Genomic DNA, 26,076 nt, shown 5'->3' with positions numbered 1-26,076 from the left:
TAGAATCCTACGTACTCACATGAAGCCAAAAGGTCACTTCACACCTGAAGTCCACCTCATTTACAAAATGGAGTGCACTTATTGGTGTCCAAATACGACCATTCCTTTTTGACATGACTTCTACTGAGACCAACTTTAATGTTCCCCACAACAAAGTGAAACTTCCATTTACAAAGCCTCCTATTTGGGTTATTCGTCAATCGTATACTTTAGTAGTCCTCCAGGGGAAATTCAGATTTTCAGCACAATCCCATTCAAGAGCGGACAAACATTACAGGGGGATAGAACAGGATCAGAGAACTTCCGGCGCCCCATAGAAAGGTGGGAAAAAAGGTAAACGCTGTAGGCCGGGGTGTGGATGAGTAAAAAAAAAAGTTCGGTCTCAGGCTTTTCTCCTGGGGCGGGGTCCAGACTGAGGCCAAGAAAAAATACTCAATAGCCATAAGCACACATAAAACGTGTTACATAGAATCCACAAGACTTGCAACAGAGGGGAGGCAGTGGGGGCTATGGAGGCAGGCTGCTACCATTAAAACTTGTTTCAGATACTCTACAGCAGTGGCTCTCAAACTTTTTTTGTCATCCCCCACTTTGGACAAGGGGGAGTTTTCAAGCCCCACCTGCCCCCATCGCCCCAACAGAGCACTAATGCCAAGCTTTAACATCTTCAAATTTATTGAACATCAAGTTGTATAAATTCAAACTCAATAACATAAAATAACATCAAGTTCAATAATAAATAAAATAACTGTGCAGCTGTGGTATAACTTGCATCAAGTTCAATAATAAATAAAATAACTTCCATCAAGTTCAATAATAAACAAAACAAAAGTGTTATAACTTGCATCAAGTTCAATAATAAATCAAAAAAAGTGTTATAACTTGCATCACGTTCAATAATAAATCCAAAAAACTGTTATAACTTGCATCAAGTTCAATAATAAATCAAAAAAGTGTTAACTTGCATCACGTTCAATAATAAATCAAAAAAACTGTTATAACTTGCATCAAGTTCAATAATAAATCAAAAAAAGTGTTAAAACTTGCATCAAGTTCAATAATAAATCAAATAAAAGTGTTATAACTTGCATCAAGTTAAATATAAATCAAATAAAAGTGTTATAACTTGCATCAAGTTCAATAATAAATCAAAAAAAGTGTTATAACTTGCATCAAGTTCAATAATAAATCAAAAAGTGTTATAACTTGCATCACGTTCAATAATAAATCAAATAAAAGTGTTATAACTTGCATCAAGTTAAATAATAAATCAAATAAAAGTGTTATAACTTGCATCAAGTTCAATAATAAATCAAAAAGTGTTATAACTTGCATCACGTTCAATAATAAATCAAATAAAGGTGTTATAACTTGCATCAAGTTCAATAATAAATCAAAAAAAGTGTTATAACTTGCATCAAGTTCAATAATAAATCAAATAACTTGCATCAAGTTCAATAATAAATAAAAAAAAGTGTTATAACTTGTATCAAGTTCAATAATAAATAAAACAAAAATGTTATAACTTGCATCAAGTTCAATAATAAATCAAAAAAAAATTTAAAGTGAAATTTCCTCCCGTTCCTCGCGCCCCACCTGTCATGTCTCTATTCCCCACCAGTGGGGCGCGCCCCACACTTTGAGAAACGCTGCTCTACAGTAATAAAACGCAAATAATGCTTGTTAGTAGCACACAGCACCGTTTCCTAAAACTCGTTTTGATTGGTCAGCAGGCCAATAGTGCAAAGCTTGAACAATATGCATTAATCTACTTTCAAAAATATGTGGGTTATTCGTCAATCGTATACTTTAGTAGTCCTCGAGGGGAAATTCAGATTTTCAGCACAATCCCATTCAAGAGCGGACAAACATTACAGGGAGATAGAACAGGATCAGAGAACTTCCGGCGCCCCATAGAAAGGTGGGAAAAAAGGTAAACGCTGTAGGCCGGGGTGTGGATGAGTAAAAAAAAAGTTCGGTCTCAGGCTTTTCTCCTGGGGCGGGGTCCAGACTGAGGCCAAGAAAAAATACTCAATAGCCAGAAGCACACATAAAACGTGTTACATAGAATCCACAAGACTTGCAACAGAGGGGAGGGAGTGCTACCATTAAAACTTGTTTCAAATACTCTACAGTAATAAAACACAATGGAGAGAAAAAAGGAAATGAAAGCAGAAAAGCAAATCTGGATGTGGAATAATGTTGCAGGCCTAGTTGGACCGTGCATGGCCCGGGTGTGCATCAGTCAGTGGATGTGTGCGGTGTGGGCTGACGTAACAGGACATTGTTGTAAGTGCACAACGCCCCACTTTTCCCATTCTTTCATGCATTAAATTACAGCAAAAGCAGCATTATCACTTCATCAGCGCTTTAATCCGTTTGTTTAAGTCTTTAAACCTATCTGACGGGATGATCGCTCTTTTGCGCAGTTAGACCTTTGGGATTGACAGATTAAGGGACCTTTTTTCAAAGTGCTTGAGGTCCGACGGTGGTGGATTAACACGGAACAAGCAGGTTACATGAGCGCGGAGGCGGAGTAAGAGGATAGGACATGATTCCTGCGCGGGCAAATGGACATGCCACCAAGAATAATGGCATTTCCTGGATTAAAATGCATGATGTTAATGCTCCTGGTTATTGTGCATTACCGGGCTGCTCATCTGCGACGCGGCTCCGCCCCCAACAATGCATCAATATGGCAAAGTGCTCTGTGACTGCGCTTCTTCATTATATTCATTTCTCCTGTTGCTCTGTTGTGTCCGTCTCCTTTAATCTCTTCATCTAATGCTTTAAGCTGTGAACAAAGATCTGGGTCAGCCTCACAAGTGAACAAACCCACACAGGACGCCTCGGCAACAAGTGGGCTTTTGGAATTTTAGATGAAACATGCTGCAATCTGGGAGCTTGTCCAGTCAGAAACATGGAGTGTCTGCTCAGCGTCAACAAGTGTGTTCAAAGTCACCTGGTGTGGGAAATACATGCTCCAATGCTCAAGTGGAAGGGAAATGCTGACAGAATGTAGTAGGAATGGAAGAATAGTTGGAATGGTTGAAAAGTTCGAATTTCCAGGAAAACTGGAATTAGGTCTGGAAGTTGGGAAAGTGTTAGTTAGAATGTCCAGGATGAGTGGAATGTGTTGATGTTGGAATGCTTTCAATAGCTTGAAAAATGTGGGAATTGTGCAACTTGGAAAAATGTCACATTCATTTCAATGGGAATTTCATGGAAATTTGGGAATTTCGGGAAAAGCGGGATTTTTTTGGAAAATGCTAAAACATTGGAATGTAGTACAAATGTAAGAATAGTTTGAATGTTGGAATGGTTTGAATAGGTTGAAAAGTTTGAATTTCCAGGAAAACTGGAATGAGGTTTGGAAGTTGGGAAAGTGTTAGTTAGAATGTCCAGGATGAGTGGAATGTGTTGATGTTGGAATGCTTTCAATAGCTTGAAAAATGTGGGAACTGTGCAACTTGGAAAAATGTCCCATTCATTTCAATGGGAACTTCCTGGAATTTTGGGGATTTTGGGAAAAGAGGGATTTTAAAAAAAAATGATTAGGAGCATGAATGACCTGAATTGGTTGGTGTTGGAATTGTTTAAATGGGTCAAGAAATGTTGAAGTAGGAACAGTTTTCTAATTGAAAAATGGTATTACGGATTTTCGGAAAAACTGGGAATTTTTCAAGTTCTTAAACCAACTTGGTTTTTTTGTCCTGACTAAGAGGAATGTTTTGGTTGAAGTGGGTTGAAAAATGTGAAAGGAGTCATCACACTAAAAAAGGTTGGAAAGAAGGTTAGAAAAAAACAGGAACTCCTGGAAATTTCTTGAACATGGAAAAAATGTTGTTTAAATTTCCAGGATGAGTTGAAAGTGTTGAAGGTGGAATGGTTAGAATCGGTTGAAAAATGTTGGAATTGTGGAAGTTTGAAAAATGGATCATTCATTTTGAATGGGGAAAATGTCCCTGAAAACTGGGAATTCTAGGAAATCTGGGATTTTTTTGTATAATTGTTGAAAGGGAGCACAGGCTGAATATTTTGAAGTTGGAATGGTTTGAATCAGATAAAAATGTGGAGGTTATAGAACTTTGAAAAATGTCCCATTCTTTTCAATGGGAATTTCATGAAAATTTGGGAATTTCGGGAAAAGCGGGATTTTTTGGGAAAATGCTAAAAAATTGGAATGTAGTACAAATGTAAGAATAGTTTGAATGTTGGAATGGTTTGAATAGGTTGAAAAGTTTGAATTTCCAGGAAAACTGGAATGAGGTTTGGAAGTTGGGAAAGTGTTAGTTAGAATGTCCAGGATGAGTGGAATGTGTTGATGTTGGAATGCTTTCAATAGCTTGAAAAATGTGGGAATTGTGCAACTTGGAAAAATGTCCCATTCATTTCAATGGGAACTTCCTGGAATTTTGGGGATTTTGGGAAAAGAGGGATTTTAAAAAAAATGATTAGGAGCATGAATGACCTGAATTGGTTGGTGTTGGAATTGTTTAAATGGGTCAAGAAATGATGAAGTAGGAACAGTTTTCTAATTGAAAAATGGTATTACGGATTTTCGGAAAAACTGGGAATTTTTCAAGTTCTTAAACCAACTTGGTTTTTTTGTCCTGACTAAGAGGAATGTTTTGGTTGAAGTGGGTTGAAAAATGTGAAAGGAGTCATCACACTAAAAAAGGTTGGAAAGAAGGTTAGAAAAAAAACAGGAACTCCTGGAAATTTCTTGAACATGGAAAAAATGTTGTTTAAATTTCCAGGATGAGTTGAAAGTGTTGAAGGTGGAATGGTTAGAATCGGTTGAAAAATGTTGGAATTGTGGAAGTTTGAAAAATGGATCATTCATTTTGAATGGGGAAAATGTCCCTGAAAACTGGGAATTCTAGGAAATCTGGGATTTTTTTGTATAATTGTTGAAAGGGAGCACAGGCTGAATATTTTGAAGTTGGAATGGTTTGAATCAGATAAAAATGTGGAGGTTATAGAACTTTGAAAAATGTCCCATTCTTTTCAATGGGAATTTCATGGAAATTTGGGAATTTCGGGAAAAGCGGGATTTTTTGGGAAAATGCTAAAAAATTGGAATGTAGTACAAATGTAAGAATAGTTTGAATGTTGGAATGGTTTGAATAGGTTGAAAAGTTTGAATTTCCAGGAAAACTGGAATGAGGTTTGGAAGTTGGGAAAGTGTTAGTTAGAATGTCCAGGATGAGTGGAATGTGTTGATGTTGGAATGCTTTCAATAGCTTGAAAAATGTGGGAACTGTGCAACTTGGAAAAATGTCCCATTCATTTCATTGGGAACTTCCTGGAAATTTGGGGATTTTGGGAAAAGCAGGATTTCTTTTTTAATGATTATGAGCATGAATGACCTGAATTGGTTGGTGTTGGAATTGTTTAAATGGGTCAAGAAATGTTGAAGTAGGAACAGTTTTCTAATTGAAAAATGGTATTACGGATTTTCGGAAAAACTGGGAATTTTTCAACTTCTTAAACCAACTTGGTTTTTTGTCCTGACTAAGAGGAATGTTTTGGTTGAAGTGGGTTGAAAAATGTGAAAGGAGTCATCGTACTAAAAAAGGTTGGAAAGAAGGTTAGAAAAAAAACAGGAACTCCTGGAAATTTCTTGAACGTGGAAAAAATGTTGTTTAAATTTCCAGGATGAGTTGAAAGTGTTGAAGGTGGAATGGTTAGAATCGGTTGAAAAATGTTGGAATTGTGGAAGTTTGAAAAATGGATAATTCATTTTGAATGGGGAAAAATGTCCCTGAAAACTGGGAATTCTAGGAAATCTGGGAATTTTTTGTATAATTGTTGAAAGGGAGCACAGGCTGAATATTTTGAAGTTGGAATGGTTTGAATCAGATAAAAATGTGGAAGTTATACAACTTTGAAAAATGTCCCATTCTTTTCAATGGGAATTTCATGGAAATTTGGGAATTTTGGGAAAAGCGGGAATTTTTTGGAAAATGCTAAGAAATTGGAATGTAGTACAAATGTCGGAATGGTTTGAATAGGTTGAAAAGTTTGAATTTCCAGGAAAACTGCAATTAGGACTGGAAGTTGGGAAAGTGTTAGTTAAAATGTCCAGGATGAGTGGAATGTGTTGATGTTGGAATGCTTTCAATAGCTTGAAAAATGTGGGAATTGTGCAACTTGGAAAAATGTCCCATTCATTTCAATGGGAAATTCCTGGAATTTTGGGGATTTTGGGAAAAGAGGGATTTAAAAAAAAATGATTAGGAGCATGAATGACCTGAATTGGTTGGTGTTGGAATTGTTTAAATGGGTCAAGAAATGTTGAAGTAGGAACAGTTTTTTAATTGAAAAATGGTATTACAGATTTTCGGAAAAACTGGGAATTTTTCAACTTCTTAAACCAACTTGGTTTTTTGTCCTGACTAAGAGGAATGTTTTGGTTGAAGTGGGTTGAAAAATGTGAAAGGAGTCATCACACTAAAAAGGTTGGAAAGAAGGTTAGAAAAAAAACAGGAACTCCTGGAAATTTGTTGAACGTGGAAAAATGGTTGTTTGAATTTCCAGGATGAATTGAAAGTGTTGAAGGTGGAATGGTTTGAATCGGTTGAAAAATGTTGAGATTGTGGAAGTTTGAAAAATGGATAATTCATTTTGAATGGGGAAAATGTCCCTGAAAACTGGGAATTCTAGGAAATCTGGGATTTTTTTTAAATAATTGTTGAAAGTGAGAACACAATTCCTGAACAGGCTGAATATTTTGAAGTCAGAACAGTTTGAATCGGATATAAAAAATGTGGAACTTTGAAAAATTTCCCATTCTTTTCAATGGGAATTTCATGGAAATTTGGGAATTTTGGGAAAAGCAGGAATTTTTCTGAAAATGCTAAAAAATGTGAACGTATTAGGAAAGTCAAAATAATTTGAATGTTGGAATGGTTTGAATGTTAAAGAGTTTGAATTTCCAGGAAAACTGGAATGAGGTTTGGAAGTTGGGAAAGTGTTAGTTAGAATGTCCAGGATGAGTGGAATGTGTTGATGTTGGAATGCTTTCAATAGCTTGAAAAATGTGGGAATTGTGCAACTTGGAAAAATGTCCCATTCATTTATATTTGACTCTGATCTCTTCTATTCTTTACGATTGTAAACGTACTACTTGTTGAAATTCACAACACACATTGAATGACCGTGACCTTCCATCCCTCAGACGGCACTGTATCAAAAAGTGACATCAATCTCTAAAGGATATCACCACATGGGCTCAGGAACACTTCAGAAAACAACTGTCACTAAATACAGTTTGTCGCTACATCTGTAAGTGCAAGTTAAAGCTCTACTATGCAAAGCCAAAGCCATTTATCAACAACACCCAGAAACTTCTCTGGGCCCGAGATCATCTAAGATGGACTCATGCAAAGTGGAAAAGTGTTCTGTGGTCTGACGAGTCCACATTTCAAATTGTTTTTGGAAATATTCGACATCGTGTCATCAGGACCAAAGGGGAAGCGAACCATCCAGACTGTTATCGACGCAAAGTGTAAAAGGCAGCATGTGTGATGGTATGGGGGTGTATTAGTGCCCAAGACATGGGTAACTTACACATCTGTGAAGGCACCATTAATGCTGAAAGGTGCATACAGGTTTTGGAACAACATTTGCTGCCATCTAAGCGCCGTCTTTTTCATGGACGCCCCTGCTTATTTCAGCAAGACAATGCCAAGCCACATTCAGCACGTGTTACAACAGCGTGGCTTCGTAAAAAAAGAGTGCGCGTACTTTCCTGGCCCGCCTGCAGTCCAGACCTGTCTCCCATCGAAAATGTGTGGCGCATTATGAAGCGTAAAACACGACAGCGGAGACCCCGGACTGTTAAACGACTGAAGCTCTACATAAAACAAGAATGGGAAAGAATTCCACTTTCAAAGCTTCAACAATTAGTTTCCTCAGTTCCCAATCGTTTATTGAGTGTTGTTAAAAGGAAAGGCCATGTAACACAGTGGTGAACATGTTCTTTCCCAACTACTTTGTCACGTGTTGCAGCCATGAAATTCTAAGTTAATTATTATTTGCAAAAAAAAAACAAGTTTATGAGTTTGAACATCAAATATGTTGTCTTTGTAGCATATTCAACTGAATATGGCTTGAAAAGGATTTGCAAATCATTGTATTCCGTTTATATTTACATCTAACACAATTTCCCAACTCATATGGAAACGGGGTTTGTACATCTCTAGTTTGAGACAAGTTGATCTTTCTTTAAATAAAAAAAAGGTATTTAAATAGTTAGTAATAAGACCATGATTTGCTCTCCTAAAGTAAAAACACAACTTGAGCTTGGACTTGACAACATAACAAATATTACAATATTCAACAAAACATCATTACTACAAACTGCATTCATGTTTACTTTTGGAGCCGACTCAAACCAAGTCCAGGTTAAAGTGCACGAATGGACAAACTTGTATATTTTAGCTATGGTTGAAATTTCTTTCACAGTGGTTATATCTAGTGTTAGGTGACACGGTACATCACATACTTACAGTTGCTCACTACAACATGTCTGAAAAGGAGTAGGAAGAAGCAGAGTCTATTTAAATCTAACATTTTTACATTTCACAGCAATTGCCAACACATTTGTTAACTTCCTGTTCTCAATTTGCAACACAATTTCAATCTATAAACATTAAAGTTCTCAATAAATAATCAAGTAAGTTATGATTGACATAATCAGGCATGCGATGAAAAAGACTGAACATAAGCCAGAGGTCTGGTGGGGGGGACAAAGGGGGGGCAACCCACGCCCGAAGCTCCTGGTTTTTCAGCAATTCAACATGCAAAAATGAGCACAAAAAAAGAAGAAGCACAATTGAAAGATGTTTAAAGAATTTAAGAATGATCAACAGTTGACATAAATACACACCCATTCCTCCAAATGAATCACTATGTTATTTAGCCACTGCAGTAATTACAACTTGTGTTCACATCCACAGGAACCACATGGGTTAGCCTACTATATACAGTATTTACAACCTTACTAGTGTTCACTTCACAGCCACAGATGTTTCATCTACTTATTGACATTATTTACACACGACTCAGTCTGTTTCAGTCATTATGCTATTTAGTCACTACAGTAATTGTGTTCACATCCACAGGAACCACATGGGTTAGCCTACTCTATACACTATTTACAACCTTACTAGTGTTCACTTCACAGCCACAGATGTTTCATCTACTTATTGACATTATTTACACACGACTCAGTCTGTTTCAGTCATTATGCTATTTAGTCACTACAGTAATTGTGTTCACATCCACAGGAACCACATGGGTTAGCCTACTCTATACACTATTTACAACCTTACTAGTGTTCACTTCACAGCCACAGATGTTTCATCTACTTATTGACATTATTTACACACGACTCAGTCTGTTTCAGTCATTATGCTATTTAGTCACTACAGTAATTGTGTTCACATCCACAGGAACCACATGGGTTAGCCTACTCTATACACTATTTACAACCTTACTAGTGTTCACTTCACAGCCACAGATGGTTCATCTACAAACCCCAAAACCAGTGAAGTTGTCACGTTGTGTAAATTCTAAATACAAATCCTTTTCAACTTATATTCAATTGAATAGACTGCAAAGACAAGATAACGTTCGAACTGGGAAATGTTATTTTTTGCAAATATTAGCTCATTTGGAATTTGATGCCTGCAACATGTTTCAAAAAAGCTGGCACAAGTGGCAAAAAAGAGTGATAAAGTTGAGGAATGTTCATCAAAGACTTATTTGGAACATCCCACAGGTGAACAGGCTAATTGGGAACAGGTGGGTGCCATGATTGGCTATAAAAGCAGCTTCCATGAAATGCTCAGTCATTCACAAACAAGGACAAGGCAAGGGTCACCACTTTGTCAACAAATGCCTGAGCAAATTGTTTAAGAACAACATTTCTCAACAAGGAATTTAGGGATTTCACCATCTACGCTCCGTAATATCATCAAAAGGTTGAGAGAATGTGGAGAAATCACTGCACGTAAGCCATGATATTACACACCTTGGATCCCTCAGGCGTCAAAAAGCCACATCAGTGTGTAAAGGATATCACCACATGGGCTCAGGAACACTTCAGAAAACCACTGTCAGTAACTACAGTTGGTCGCTACATCTGTAAGTGCAAGTTAAAACTCTACTATGCAAAGCCAAAGCCATTTATCAACAACACCCAGAAATGCTTCGCTGGGCCCGAGCTCATCTAAGATGGACTGATGCAAAGTGGAAAAGTGTTCTGTGGTCTGACGAGTCCACTTTTCTAATTGTTTTTGGAAACTGTAGACCAAAGAGAAAATGAACCATCCGGAGTGTTCTAGGGTGAAAGTGTAAAAGGCAGCATGTGTGATGGTATGGGGGTGTATTAGTGATTAGTGTGTGATGGTATGGGGGTGTATTAGTGGCCAAGACATGGGTAACTTACACATCTGTGAAGGCACCATTAATGCTGAAAGGTACATACAGCTTTTGGACCAACATACGTGTATGTTGCCATCCAAGGAACGTCTTTTTCATGGACGCCCCTGCTTATTTCAGCAAGACAATGCCAAGCCATGTGTTACAACAGCGTGGCTTCATAGTAAAAGAGTGCGGGTACTAGACTGGCCTGCCTGTAGTCCAGACATTGAAAATGTGTGAAGGCTAAAATATGAGAAGGGAGACTGTTGAACAACTTAAGCTGTACATCAAGCAAGAATGGGAAAGAATTCCACTTCAAAAATGTGTCTCCTCAGTTCCCAAACCTTTACTGAGTGTTGTTAAAAGGAAAGGCCATGTAACACACTGGTAAAAATGCCTTTTTTGCAATGTGTTGCTGCCATTAAATTCTAAGTTCATGATTATTTGCAAAAAAGAAGAAAGTTTCTCAGTGTGAACATGAAATATCTTGTCTTTGCAGTCTATTCTATTGAATATAAGTTGAAAAGGATTTGTTGTATTCTCTTTTTATTGACCATTTACACAACTTCACTGCTTTTGGCTTTTGTACTTATTGACATTATTTACACATTACTTTGTCTGTTTCAGTCAGTATGTTATTTAGTCACTACAGTAATGTGTTCACATCCACAGGAACCACATGGGTTAGCCTACTCTATACACTATTTACAACCTTACTAGTGTTCACTTCACAGCCACAGATGGTTCATCTACTTATTGACATTATTTACACACAACTCAGTCTGTTTCAGTCACTGTATTATTTAGTCACTACAGTAATTGTGTTCACATCCACAGGAACCACATGGGTTAGCCTACTCTATACAGTATTTACAACCTTACTAGTGTTCACTTCACAGCCACAGATGGTTCATCTACTTATTGACATTATTTACACACAACTCAGTCTGTTTCCGTCACTATGCTACTTAGTCACTACAGTAATTGTGTTCACATCCACAGGAACCACATGGGTTAGCCTACTCTATACACTATTTACAACCTTACTAGTGTTCACTTCACAGCCACAGATCTAGTTATTGACATTATTCACACATTACTTTGTCTGTTTCAGTCAGTATGTTATTTAGTCACTACAGTAATTGTGTTCACATCCACAGGAACCACATGGGTTAGCCTACTCCATACACTACTTACAACCTTACTAGTGTTCACTTCACAGCCACAGATGGTTCATCTACTTATTGACATTATTTACACATTACTTTGTCTGTTTCAGTCAGTATGTTATTTAGTCACTACAGTAATTGTGTTCACATCCACAGGAACCACATGGGTTAGCCTACTCTATACAGTATTTACAACCTTACTAGTGTTCACTTCACAGCCACAGATGGTTCATCTACTTATTGACATTATTTACACACGACTCAGTCTGTTTCAGTCACTATGCTATTTAGTCACTACAGTAATTGTGTTGACATCCACAGGAACCACATGGGTTAGCCTACTCTATACACTATTTACAACCTTACTAGTGTTCACTTCACAGCCACAGATCTAGTTATTGACATTATTCACACATTTCTTTGTCTGTTTCAGTCAGTATGTTATTTAGTCACTACAGTAATTGTGTTCACATCCACAGGAACCACATGGGTTAGCCTACTCTATACACTATTTACAACCTTACTAGTGTTCACTTCACAGCCACAGATGGTTCATCTACTTATTGACATTATTTACACATTACTATGTCTGTTTCAGTCACTATGTTATTTAGTCACTACAGTAATTGTGTTCACATCCACAGGAACCACATGGGTTAGCCTACTCTAAACAGTATTTACCACCTTACTAGTGTTCACTTCACAGCCACAGATCTCGTTATTGACATTATTCACACATTACTTTGTCTGTTTCAGTCAGTATGTTATTTAGTCACTACAGTAATTGTGTTGACATCCACAGGAACCACATGGGTTAGCCTACTCTATACATTATTTACAACCTTACTAGTGTTCACTTCACAACCACAGATGTTTCATCTACTTATTGACATTATTTACACATTACTATGTCGGTTTCAGTCACTATATTATTTAGTCACTACAGTAATTATGTTCACATCCACAGGAACCACATGGGTTAGCCTACTCTATACAGTATTTACCACCTTACTAGTGTTCACTTCACAGCCACAGATCTAGTTATTGACATTATTCACACATGACTTAGGCATGTTTGCTTTGATGGCTCTGACATGAGCCTTCCTGGCACATTTCGGAGCAGCTTGCATTTTCTTTTTTTGTTTCTGCTTTAGTGGATTCTGCCTTGGACTTTATAGCCAATTTCTGTCTCTTCGACTCCCTCTCCACTTCTAACTGCTCCAAATGGAAAAATCATAAAGAGTACAAACAATGTTTATTCTATTAGTTGTCTACCTTTATCTGAATAACCGTTTGTGATTGATAGCATGAAATAGCAAATATCTTGTCGTTTATGTTTCAGAATGATTCAACTATTCAATGTGAAAATATAAAGAGTAGAAATAATGAAGAAAATGTCAGCTACAGCAATGAAAATTAAATGTAGCATTTAGACAGGCATTAGTGATGTCTGTTGTGATGTCACTTCCTGGTTCAATGACCCCGCCCTATCTTGCCTGAGATTGGCCTGTCCCTAATGTTTTGCCCTAATCTTAACCAATCGTGACTCATCATAGTAAACAACCAACCAATCATGGATGTTCTTTTACATAAACCAACCAATCGTATTTGTATAGTTTGTCCCCTGCCCGTGGAGTTGCTTCGCTACGTAGCTTTCATTTTTAACTTCATCATTTTTGATGGAAAACCCTAGTTTTTACCACTGGATGATGAAAAACTGTACTCACTACAGGACAACGTAGTAGTTGGCAGGTATGGCAAAGAGACGGATCAAGATTTTAACACACATTGTCGGTCGGGAAAAACGGAAAATACCGTATTTTCCGGACCATAGGGCGCACCGGATTATAAAGGTGCTGAGCGGGTCCAGTCAGTTTTGTTTTCATACAAAAGGTGCACCGGACTATAAGGCGCATTAAAAGGAATCATATTATTATGATTTTTTTCTAAATATAAAAGACTTCCTTGTGGTCTACATAACATGTAATGGTGGGTCTTTGCTCAAAATGTTGTGAAAAACCATCCGACCGGAACTCTCTAATAACTAAAGTTCCTTGGGTGATTAATGTAACCTCACTACACCGGTATGTTTTAGTGCTTTCATGGCGAGTTTACTGACAGATATAAGTAAGAACTTTACACTACTTTATATTAGAAATGCATACCTGCCAACTTTTGAAATCAGAAAAACCTAGTAGCCAGGGTCCAAGGGCCGCAGGCCCCGGTAGGTCCAGGACAAAGTCCTGGTGGAGGGTTCAGGGCTTCGCCCCCCGACGCAAAATGATTATTAGCATTCAGACAGGTTAAAATGTTGCTAAAACCATCACTTTTCTATCAGTCACAGTGACTTTTCAAAACAAAAATATTACAGCAAAAATCATATGGGTTGATTGACATGTTTATTCTGTAAGCTAACTTCAATAGTTTGAAATTATTTTGACAGTTAATGCCAGTTATCCTGTCAACCTTTCACAAGACTTCAATTTGTTAATTGAAAGTATAAACACTTTTTACAGTAAACAAATGGTAAAACAGTACTAAATAATTCCATAAAAAAAAAAAATTGGTGTCATTATTAACTTTCTGTCCAAGCTTGTATAATCTACTGCCTTGTTCAATTGTAAAAAATATTCTGTGCCTAAAATTCACATTTCTATCACAATTATCATACTGTAAACATGGTAAGCTAACTTCATTAAAATTAATAGTCCTGTCAATAGCATGGAATTACAATTCAAATGTAGTTTTTTTGTAAGCCTTTCAAAAGAATTCAAAATATGAAAAATGAATGAAAATGAATTGAAGCCATCAGACACTTGAAAAGTGGCACATCACATCTCTAATGTAATCATTTGAACTTTTCAACAGAAATAGCACTGCAAAAATATTAAGGACATACTTCTGTATTTTGGTAGTTATGCTGTCAACATTTAACAAGATTTCTTCAACTTGGACTTGAAAGCATAAATAGTATAAACACTTTTAACAGTATGACGTGCTGTGAAATACAGCCGACAGGATTGCGCACCAAACACGAGGCAAGGCCAAAGCGCATGCATGGTGCAGGAGAACAAAGGACTTCTTTCATTTAAGGTTTGTGATAAACCATCAAACTCATTCGTTAAAAGGACTCTATAGTAATATAAAGCGAATTTTTCTGGACATTATCATGCAAGAAAAGTTTATTTTTGGGACCGCGATCACCGCATAATGATTTTTAAAGGTTGCATTACAAACATTTAACTGTCCCATGTGATCAGCCAGTGCGATTGGAAATCCATGCTCAATTATTGCCTCCGTAAATAAAACTTCGGCATTTATCACATCCAAAGAATCTGTTTGGGCGACGAAAAACGTTGAAAGTTTTCCACTTGTATCGCTAGCAACGGCATTAGACTTGTGTTTTTTTGTCCCAACGTGGTCTTTTACATGGCTAATTCCTCCGTGTCCGATCGAAAAATCTTGTCTGCACAAGGTGCAATTCGCGTAGTTTTCACCCTTTTTTTTTTTTTAATTAATGAAAAACCGTATTTTTTTATCACTGCAACCGTAACCCGGAATAGGTTGATTAAAACCGTACGAATTACGGGAAAACCGGAGTAGTTGGCAGGTATGGAAATGGCAACAGTGGACGATGAATGTCCCATAACAAGAAGATAGAGGAAAAAGAAGAAGCTTATCGACTACAGCAAATTTTCAGGACTTATGCAGATCCCAAATACAGATCAGCAGGTACCAGAAGGTAAGAAAAGTTGCTTTGGCATAATATTGTGAAACAAAACGCCAGATAATATGTCTGCTAATGGGTGCCATTGTGCGGACCTTATACACACACACCGTAGTAATACTTGTATCTCTGACTACGGTAGACGTAATGGCCGACAATCCATCAAGCGGTGCGGCTTCAAAGTCATACTAAAACATTTTCACAGATTTTTGAGTGTTGTGTGTAATGTTCTTTATTTTCAATGGAACATTCAAAGCTTTGGTGTGGTTTACTGTCGTTATATTGCAGTCTACACGCATCTCCTATGTGTGACTGCCATCTACTGGTCACACTTATCATTTACACCATGTACCAAATAAAACTGCTTCGAGGTCGGTAAGCACAACCAAAATTATTACGTACATTAGGCGCGCCGGGTTATAAGGCGCACTGTCGAGTTTTGAGAAAATAAAAGGATTTTAAGTGGGCATTATAGTCTGAAAAATACGGTTAATGTTTATACTTTTACAGAGGTAAAAAAGACAGATTTCTGGCTATAGACGGAAAATCCCAAGCCTGCATAATGAAATGAATAAAATGATCTCGTTTTTTTACTAAGGTTTAAGGCTGAAACGACGCGTCGACGTAGTCGACGTCATCGGTTACGTAAATATGTCGACGCCGTTTTTGTGCGTCGGCGCGTCGCATATTTACGTCACACTACTTTACTGTCATGGCGGAGCGCAAAGCAGACGATGCGAGCGAGGGGAAAAAAGCACGCCAAAAGTCGTCAAAAGTGTGGGAGTATTTCAATAAACGGCCTAATAATGTTGTTGTATGCACACTGTGTCGAGCGGAAATGGCCTATCATAGCAGCACAACGGCTATGAACGAACATTTGAAAAGAAAACCCCCGACAGCGTTCTTGCCATCACCATCAACAAGTCAATCGTCCGCGTGCGTATACGTTGTCATTATTACACAAAAACATGAATGTGTCATTTGTATCTGCGTTTAAACTAAAGCACCGTTTCGCTCTGAGAGGCGCGTTTGGCGTGCCTGTTCAGTGTTTACAAAGACGCGCTCCTCTTTAACGCTGTGGAGAGGCGGCGGCGGCGAGCGAGCGGCGAGGCGGGGCGCGCCGGGAGCGACGCCGCAATCGTGCCCAGGTGCGCGATCCGCGCAGTTGGAAGAGAAAAGACTTTGTGTAAAATTAAAAGATTGTAAACCTGGCAAAGCCGTCTGGCGTTCAGTCTGTCGGTCCTGAAAGAACCCCACGGCACAAGACGTGTCACAAACGCTAACGTTAATTAGTTGTGCAAATACCTTTTACAACATTAACAGTTACATATACTATGTACAAACCAACAATTAACTTTCACTTTAATCATACTATCATTGTTGTGTTATTAAGCAAAATAAGCAATACTTTTACTTTTGTTGAAATGTTTACACTGTACACTTTTTTGTATTGGATGTTTAGCTTTATTTTTGCACATTTTAGCAAATAAGCAATACTTTTACTTTTGTTGAAATGTTTACACTTGTTACAGAATATTTCCTTTTTGCACTTTTTTGTATTGGATGTTTATCTTTATTTTTGCACATTTTAAAGCAAAATAAGCAATACTTTTACTTTTGAAATGCTTATACTATTCCAGAATATTAAGATTTGCACTGGATGTTTACTTTTATATTTGCACATTAAAAAGCAAATAAGCTACTTTTAATTTTGTTAAATGTTAAAAGTTTTAAATGTTTACATTGTTACAGAATATTTTGTCATGTTGTTGTCAATGTTGACTGAGTGGCCATACTTTTTTTTTTTGTAAATAAAAGCCATGCCTTTTGAAAAAACTGGCCTACATTTATTTTTTCCTCTTCATTTTAAATTTAAAAAAAAAATCGGTAAAAGGAAAAATAATCTATAGATTAATCAAAAAAATAATCTATAGATTAACCGATTAATCGAAAAAAATAATCTATAGATTAATCGATAGAAAAATAATCGTTAGCTGCAGCCCTACTAAGGTTCAAGATGTTCAACAGGATTCTTCTTTTTTGTATTTTGTAACCACTTTGATTGAACAGCTCCTAAAGTGGATGACTTTAAGAGATTGTTTACTCATCTACTCCAATTCATTGTCACATACTGATATGTTCAAGGGTTTAACGTTGTAAGTGCATACAATAATACATGTTTGATTTCATAAATAAAGGGTTTGTATGTTCTCTTCATCCCACATGATGTATTATTAGAATTGATCTTTTTTCTAACAGTTAGTGACTGAAGTGTACTTTTGTAATTATTTACCATATTTCTGCACAATAACCACAACATAATTTGCTTTATTCATTATTGACGTGTTTCTTACCACCTTGTCTTGTATATTTGAATGAGATTTCCATTTCATTTTGTCATCCATTTTAACTCCCAAAAATGTGATTTATTTTACTCTTTCAATGTCTAATTATAAAAAAAAAAACACCTTCAAAATAAAAGCATTGTTTTGATGCGCACACAAGTAAAAAAGTGATTGTATTTTGCAGGGTCAGGTCAGGGCCAAGCAAAGGCCCAGGTCAAAGTCTGCAGTTTTACCTTTGGACACAAGTCAAACACAGCTTGTGGACACCTGGCCGCGTGGTTCAGTGATGGCAATAATTGACAGCTGTCACTTTGACAAATCATCAGGCCAGACAGTAGCGTAGCAAGAAGTAGTTCCTCTCATCTCAACACCGAAGCAGACAGACTTGGCCTCCTTTCAAGTGTCAGCAGATGAGGTGTGCACCTCTGTCAGCTGGTGTGTCCTGGGCCATTACACCAGGTGTCGCCTCGCCAACGCTCATACATACTTTAGTGAGCGCCACCTCTAGACCCCTTGACAAGACCACCCCAGTACCATCGACACACAAACTATCAACTGCACTAAGACTGTCAGATTCTTCGGATCATTCCATAGTTGACAGTCGTTATTGTTCTAAAGACATGACGTGTTTTTTTCTACATGTTCTATACAAACATGACTGTGTACTTTGAACCTACACTCTTAGAGATCCTTCTATACCAGGCGCTCCTATGGTGCGTTCAAGGACCGCTGCACAGAGTAGGACAAAACACCTGAAAGATTCTATTTTTTAGCACACTTTTCATTGAAACAAGTGCGGTAGTACAAAGCAATATTCAAAACAATAAAAGCTGAGTCATCAAAAGACATGAAGCACAATCTGTGAAGCATAAGAAACTAAAGATGCTAAATAGTTCTGGTTCCAACAGCGTGTCTATACAGGTAAAAGCCAGTAAATTAGAATATTTTGAAAAACTTGATTTATTTCAGTAATTGCATTCAAAAGGTGTAACTTGTACATTATATTTATTCATTGCACACAGACTGATGCATTCAAATGTTTATTTCATTTAATTTTGATGATTTGAAGTGGCAACAAATGAAAATCCAAAATTCCGTGTGTCACAAAATTAGAATATTGTGTAAGGGTTAAATTTTGAAGACACCTGGTGCCACAAACTAATCAGCTGATTAACTCAAAACACCTGCAAAGGGCTTTAAATGGTCTCTCAGTCCAGTTCTGAAGCCTACACAAACATGGGGAAGACTTCAGATTTGACAGCTGTCCAAAAGGCAACCATCGACACATTGCACAAGGAGGGAAAGACACAAAAGGTTATTGCTGAAGAGGCTGGCTGTTCTCAGAGCTCTGTGTCCAAACACATTAATGGAGAGGCAAAGGGAAGGAAAAACTGTGGTCAGAATAAGTGTACAAGCGATAGGGATCACAGCGCCCTGGTCAAGATTGTGAAAAAAAAACCATTCAAAAATGTGGGGGAGATTCAGAAGGAGTGGACAGCTGCTGGAGTCAGTGCTTCAAGATCCACCACCAAGAGACGCTTGAAAGACATGGGTTTCAACTGCCGCATACCTCGTGTCAAGCCACTGTTGACCAAGAAACAGCGCGCAAAGCGTCTCACCTGGGCTAAGGAAAAAAAGAGCTGGACTGCTGCTGAGTGGTCCAAAGTCATGTTTTCTGACGAAAGCAAATTTTGCATTTCCTTTGGAAATCGAGGTCCCAGAGTCTGGAGGAAGACAGGAGAGGCACAGGATCCACGTTGCCTGAAGTCTAGTGTAAAGTTTCCACCATCAGTGATGGTTTGGGGTGCCATGTCATCTGCTGGTGTCGGTCCACTCTGTTTCCTGAGATCCAGGGTCAACGCAGCCGTCTACCAGCAAGTTTTAGAGCACTTCATGCTTCCTGCTGCTGACCTGCTCTATGGAGATGGAGATTTCAAGTTCCAACAGGACTTGGCGCCTGCACACAGCGCAAAATCTACCCGTGCCTGGTTTACGGACCATGGTATTTCTGTTCTAAATTGGCCCGCCAACTCCCCTGACCTTAGCCCCATAGAAAATCTGTGGGGTATTGTGAAAAGGAAGATGCAGAATGCCAGACCCAAAAACGCAGAAGAGTTGAAGGCCACTATCAGAGCAACCTGGGCTCTCATAACACCTGAGCAGTGCCAGAAACTCATCGACTCCATGCCACGCCGCATTAACGCAGTAATTGAGGCAAAAGGAGCTCCAACCAAGTATTGAGTATTGTACATGCTCATTTTTTTCATTTTCATACTTTTCAGTTGGCCAACATTTCTAAAAATCCCTTTTTTGTATTAGCCTTAAGTAATATTCTAATTTTGTGACACACGGAATTTTGGATTTTCATTTGTTGCCACTTCAAATCATCAAAATTAAATGAAATAAACATTTGAATGCATCAGTCTGTGTGCAATGAATAAATATAATGTACAAGTTACACCTTTTGAATGCAATTACTGAAATAAATCAAGTTTTTCAAAATATTCTAATTTACTGGCTTTTACCTGTATATTTGAAACATAATAACTGGGTCAAAAGATTTCAGTGGAACTCACCTGGCTAACAAGTCTACTCTAGAACCACACAGTCAATGAAACATCTGGTACCTGGAACTCACCTGACTACCAAGTCTACTCTAGAACCACACAGTCAATGAAACATCTGGTACCTGGAACTCACCTGACAAACAAGTCTACTCTAGAACCACACAGTCAATGAAACATCTGGTACCTGGAACTCACCTGACTAACAAGTCTACTCTAGAACCACACAGTCAATGAAACATCTGGTACCTGGAACTTACCTGGCTAACAAGTCTACTCTAGAACCACACAGACTATCTTTATTTGAAACATAATAACTGGGTCAAAATATTTCAGTGGAACTCACCTGGCTAACAAGTCTACTCTAGAACCACACAGTCAATGAAACATCTGGTACCTGGAACTCACCTGACTAACAAGTCTACTCTAGAACCACACAGTCAATGAAACAACTGGTACCTGGAACTTACCTGACTAACAAGTCTACTCTAGAACCACACAGACTATCTTTATTTGAAACATAATAATTGGGTCAAAATATTTCAGTGGAACTCACCTGGCTAACAAGTCTACTCTAGAACCACACAGTCAATTAAACATCTGGTACCTGGAACTCACCTGACTAACAAGTCTACTCTAGAAACACACAGACTATCTTTATTTGAAACATAATAACTGGGTAAAAAGATTTCAGTGGAACTCACCTGACCAACAAGTCTACTCTAGAACCACACAGTCAATGAAACATCTGGCACTTGGAACTCACCTGACTAACAAGTCTACTCTAGAACCACACAGTTCATGAAACATCTGGTACTTGGAACTCACCTGACTAACAAGTCTACTCTAGAACCACACAGTTCATGAAACATCTGGTACCTGGAACTCACCTGACTAACAAGTCTACTCTAGAACCACACAGTCAATGAAACAACTGGTACCTGGAATTTACCTGGCTAACAAGTCTACTCTAGAACCACACAGACTATCTTTATTTGAAACATAATAACTGGGTCAAAATATTTCAGTGGAACTCACCTGACTACTAACAAGTCTACTCTAGAACCACACAGACTATCTTTATTTGAAACAAAACAACTGTGTCAAAAGAGTACGTATTGAGCACATACAACAACAACAACAACAATAATAGCTGTGATATGGACTGTTGACATGGTTACATCCTGGTATTTCCATCAAGTACCAACATGACAAGAGTGCAGCAAACAGGAGAAGACTTCATGATAGTAATCAGTGTGGAGTCATGTGATGATGCAACAATCAATAATATTGACGAGTCAACATGTTTGTGACTAACTGGTGACTAGTCTAAAGTGTTCTATGTCCGTAGGTAGCTTCAAATAAACATTTAGTCTCTTTGCTGTTCAAGTGTCTGCCCTGAGATGGGTAGGTTGTGAGTTCAAACCCCGGCCGAGTCATACCAAAGACTATAAAAATGGGAGCCATTACCTCCCTGCTTGGCACTCAGCATCAAGGCTTGGAATTGGGGGTTAAATCACCAAAAATGATTCCCGGGCGCGGCCACGGCTGCTGCCCACTGCTCCCCTCACCTAGTGTGTGTGACTATCATTGGTACTTTAACTTTTAAACCTTCTGTTTTTCAACGTCCTCTCCTCCTTTCCAAAGACATGTCCTATGTTATGTGGTCTACACTGTCCTATGTTATGTGGTCTACACTGTCCTTTGTTATGTGGACTACACTGTCCTATGTTGTGGTCTACACTGTCCTATGTTATGTGGTCTACACTAGCCTATGTTATGTGGACTACACTGTCCTTTGTTATGTGGACTACACTGTCCTATGTTATGTGGTCTACATTGCCATCTGCTGGGCGTACAGGGGCAGTGCACCCAGTCTCATCATTTAGAACAGTGTTTTTCAACCTTTTTGGAGCAGAGGCAGGTTTTTGTCATTGGGGAAAAACCACCAGCAGACGATGTTAAGAAATGAGACTCAGTAGCCAGGGTTCCAGGTTCGATGCCAGCATAATCACGGCCCACCTATGTCCCAGTGGCAACTACTCTGGTGTAAGAATGTGCAGGACTCTCTTGAAAAAGAGATTCTTAATCTCAATGGGACCTTTCCTAGATAAATAAACATTAAAAAAAAATATATATATATATATATATATATATATATATATATATACATATATATATATATCTCTTTGAAGTGATTGTTCCATCTGGTTTTGAATTCTCCCTCGGTTAATCCTACATATGTGTCGGATGTGTTAATGTCCTTGCGTATTACCTTAGATTGGTAGACAACTGATGTTTGTAAGCACCCCCCGTTGAGGGGGCAATCAGGTTTCTTTCGACAGTTACATCCTTTGTTGGTTTTGGAGATGAAATAGTCTTGTGATTTTTTTCCCACACATACATACATACATACATATATATATATATATATATATATATATATATATATATATATATATATATATATATATATATATATATATATATATATATATATATATATATATATATATATATATATATATAATAAAATAACCATCCATACATCACTAATTCTCTTATTTCAAATTAGGCCCACAAAGCAATGATCTCCCTGCTGCCACCTACTGCTATGGAAGAGTATTACATGGTTAGTCTGTTACTCAGAGACAGAAGACATTAATTATTAGTAGGATACAATTAGTGGTTTACAAAAAATATTTTTGAGAACAATTAGGTGACGTTGCAAAATTTCCCACGGCACATCAGAAAATAATATCTGACAACACACTAGTGTGCTGCGGCACAGTGGTTGGAAAACACTGCTTTAGAGCAGAGTGACGCTGAAATATCACATTAGTGAAATATTACATTAGTGAGGGCATGAGTGGTGTTTTGGTGAAGTATTACTAAAAGGATGTTTGGTGTTCCATACAGTAAATGTTACATTGTTTGTTGTTCCATACAGTAAATGTTACATTGTTTGTTGTTCCATACAGTAAATGTTACATTGTTTGTTGTTCCATACAGTAAATGTTACATTGTTTGTTGTTCCATACAGTAAATGTTACATTGTTTGTTGTTCCATACAGTAAATGTTACATTGTTTGTTGTTCCATATAGTAAATGTTACATTCTACATGCTAAATCTATTTCTTCTGTCACAATGTGTACTTTGAATGGAAGCATGGAGTTGACTTCAGAAGTCATTTCTTAAAGGGACAGAACATACTTGTGTGTTTCAAGGACGCGTCACGATGCTTGGTGGGGATGACATACTTACCGTATTTTCCGCACCATAAGGCGCCCTGGGTTATAAGCCGCGCCTTCAATGAACGGCATATTTCAAAACTTTGTCCACCTATAAGCCGCCCCGTGTTATAAGCCGCATCTAACTGCGCTAAAGGAATGTCAAAAAAACAGTCAGATAGGTCAGTCAAACTTTAATAATATATTAAAAACCAGCGTGATGTGGGCGCGCATGGAGTCGTATATCAACATGGACGGAGCTGCGTGAAAAAAGCCACCCGGCCTCTTCGCGTAAACTTCCCTTAACCACTCGCTCACCTTTTCTTCATCCATCCATCCCTTCGAGTTAGCTTTTATGATGACGCCGGCTGGAAAGGTCTCTTTTGGCAAGGTCTTCCTTTTGAATATCACCATGGGTGGAAGTTTCTGGCCATTAGCATGGCAAGCTAGAACCACAGTGAAGGATGACTTCTCATTCCCTGTGGTGCGAATATTCACCGTACGTGCTCCCGTTGTATCCACAGTGCGGTTCACAGGAATATCAAAAGTCAGTGGAACCTCGTCCATGTTGATAATGTTCTCTGGCCGGATCTTTTTTTCAGCTATCTTGTTTTTACAATATGCACGGAAAGTAGCCAGCTTTTCTTGAAAGTCTTTAGGCAGTTGCTGTGAAATAGTAGTCCGTGTGCGGATGGAGAGATTGCGTCTTTTCATGAACCGGAAACCTGTCGCTTAGTAGGAGCCATTTTGTGGTCTTTACAGATGTAAACACACAAAGGAAACGAAACGTAATATCCGCGCGCTTATTCTTCTTCTACGCGGGCGGGTGGTTGCTTACAGTAGAAGAAGAAGCGCTTCCTGTTCTATGGGGGCGGGTGCTTACCTTGGCGGTTGCTTGCGTAGAAGAAGAAGCGCTTCCTGTTCTACGGGGAAAAAAGATGGCGGCTGTTTACCGTAGTTGCGAGACCTAAACTTTATGAAAATGAATCTTAATATTAATCCATATATAAAGCGCACCGGGTTATAAGGCGCACTGTCAGCTTTTGAGTAAATTTGTGGTTTTTAGGTGCGGCTAATAGTGCGGAAAATACGGTAAATTAGTTTATAGCCTTTATGTCATGGAATTTGTTTCTGGATTTTTTACAATAAAGCATGAAACGAATGGACTTACTAAACATTTGAACACTTTGAGCATGTGTGGTCTGCTACAGGACTCTAAAAAGAAAAAACAACAAGATACCGTCAGGTCCATAAATATTGGGACATGGACACAATTCTAATCTTTAACTGCAGACTTTAATTTGAGGTATCTGCATTCAAATCAGGTGTAAGAATTATAGCAGTTTATAAAAGAGTCATCTGCTCTTTAATTAACGTTTCCTATTCAACACTGATTGAAATGATTTGCAGTAAATGACAGCCTGAAGTCTGGAACACAAAGACATCTTCTGTGCTGGTTTCACTTCCTGCGGACTAACTTTTTCATTTCCTGTTGGTTCTTGGGATGTTTTCCCTTCAATACACAACATTCCACTTCTCTGCCCTAAAAACTAACTGGTTGCTGTCCCAGGATGCTTCACACCATCGTCTATCTGCACTTTGAGCAATGATTTCTCCAGCATTTGACTGACTTATCAGCACATGAAGCACTTTAGTCATCAGCAGACACGTCATCAATGAAAACAAGTTGCATTGGCAGCCATAGTGTTTGGTTATTGTGCTGATACATTATCCTGCTTCACTCTTGTAGATCACATGCCGTTATAAAAGATCATCAGGACTCCTCTTCCTCCTATCCAGGAGATGGCAAAAAGCTGCTGCCTGACCAGGGCTCAGAAAATGTGCAAAGACTCCTCTCACCCCCACCAAGGACTGTTTTCACTGCTGGACTCTAGAAAGAGGTTCCGCAGCCTCCGAAAGCAGAACCTCCAGGTTCTGTAACAGCTTCTTCCCTCAGACCGTAAGACTCTTGAACGCACCATAATAATCCCCTCAATTCCCCCCAAAAATGGATGAAGTGGCTGGAATATAAAGACAATATAACATACATCCAGGGCCGGCCCGTGGCATAGGCCGTATAGGCAAATGCTAAGGGCGCCGTCCATCAGGGGGCGCCACGCCAGTGCCACAAATGTTGGAGAAAAAAAAAAAAAGTTGGTACTATTATTTCTAAATACAAAAAATAATCCCACGTTAATTAAAATGCAAAGTAAAGCCTATATAATAGAAATATTATTTGTAACAACATTACAACCCCCCCCCTTCGCCCGGTGCGCCCCCTCCCTTCCCGTATCATGACTCTTTTTGGACGTCACCACATCAAAAAATCAACAGAAGATGTCAAAACGGCCAAAACTGTCAGGTGCCCAGGGAAGAAAAAAGAGAAAAGAAGAGGAGGAGAAACGAGAAAAAGACAGAGGTAGCAGGTAGGTAACGTTAGCCTACATGAAATTATTTGTCTGTTACAGAATGTGATAGTAACCTGGCTTTTTAGCATTAAGCTAATGTTACATGATTCGGCAATTGCTAATCAATAAATAGCTAGTTCTGTTTTAACGTCGGGTTAATATTGTGGAAGGGGCTAAATTGTTATGGAAAATAATAAT

General features: G+C 38.2%; 1 protein-coding gene across 1 annotated transcript in view; it reads right to left on the bottom strand.

Moving 5' to 3' along the window:
* The window catches only part of bcas3 (BCAS3 microtubule associated cell migration factor), a 283,967-nt gene that overhangs the window by 245,856 nt on the left and 12,035 nt on the right, over window positions 1–26,076 (bottom strand). The window lies entirely within an intron of this gene.

The sequence above is a fragment of the Nerophis lumbriciformis genome, linkage group LG30 (assembly GCF_033978685.3).
Source record: "Nerophis lumbriciformis linkage group LG30, RoL_Nlum_v2.1, whole genome shotgun sequence".
Lineage (NCBI taxonomy): Eukaryota > Metazoa > Chordata > Actinopteri > Syngnathiformes > Syngnathidae > Nerophis > Nerophis lumbriciformis.
The sequence above is the reverse complement of the archived record's forward strand: the minus strand, read 5'-3'. Positions and strand labels throughout refer to the sequence as shown.